This window comes from Grammomys surdaster, unplaced genomic scaffold (genome assembly GCF_004785775.1).
Source record: "Grammomys surdaster isolate TR1022 unplaced genomic scaffold, NIH_TR_1.0 125630, whole genome shotgun sequence".
Lineage (NCBI taxonomy): Eukaryota > Metazoa > Chordata > Mammalia > Rodentia > Muridae > Grammomys > Grammomys surdaster.
In genome coordinates, this window is record NW_021620469.1 from 2461853 (window position 1) to 2463103 (window position 1251).

Here is a 1251-nt window from a genome sequence, read left to right on the forward strand (position 1 = left end):
CTCTCTCTCTCTCTCTCTCTCTCTCTCTCTCTCTCTCTCTCTCTCTCATTTTGACCAGTGTTTTTGGTTTGCATCCTAGAACAATAGTTTTGATATTCCCAATGATGACACAAAAGCCATCACAGGTAAAGCTGCCAGTACTTAGAACACAAAGCAAGGACAACACACTGTCCCCATAGTTATATAGTTATTCCTTTCTTCCTGTCATGTGCTTGCAATCAAGAGGAAGCCTTGTAGGTTATTTCTGTACCTGTGATTCTTGAGAGCACATCTTTTTAACAATCTTTGTGAAGAAACAGGAATTACACATGAGTCCACTGCATACTGAAGAGCAGTGGTTATCTCAAGAAATTATTTGCAATTACTTAATGTGGCCTAAGTTACCATGTTCGTTCACATAATACTAATTTCATTGGAAATAGTGGCAAACTATGATTATTCAGATTTGGGTATTTGGCAGACATTCCCTCAGAAATGCAGAGGATGTCACTTCAAGTAAAATTGTTGCAACAGTGCCTGTCAGTGGTAATATCTGAACTTTCCAGCAAAATTATAAGATGTGAAAAATTTGACAACTTTATGACTCTGAGTTTGATAATGAGATCAATATGAAGTGAATATGATTTTTTTAATTTGGACATTGCACAATGAAATGTATCAACATATAGACTTATATACCTCAGTGAAACAAACTTCCAGATGACAAATGTGTGATGCAACAGAATCATGTGTATATGAAATGTGTACGCACTCAAAATGTATGACAGGCCGATAGCATTTTAAGATAATGAGACTGAAACATAGTCATTAATATTTTTTCAGATTCCACATTGCAACTAACCTTTTTTAAACTATCAATGGCCACATTGTGGCATGACATCAAACATTTGCCACCCATCAGACCTAGATGGTGAGATTCTATTACTAAGGACATCACATCCTCAGGACATAGGATAAATAAAGGTAGACATGAATCGAGAAGTCTTTCCCTGATGGCTTGCCCTTATAAGGCTGGACAGTTTACTTAGCTAGAGACCTTATATCCATCAATACTGACCTACCAGGCAAGATGTGCCCCCTGGTGCCGTCACCGCAAATCTGCTATGGGGGTAACAACCAATGACTTTCTGCTTTAAATTGAGGCTCACTTTACAAAAGAAATTCAGGTCTGATACTCTAACCTTATCAAAAGTCCCATGGTTGAGGAGGTCACAGGCCCCATGGGGAAGCTACGGCCATTGTTTTGCTAAA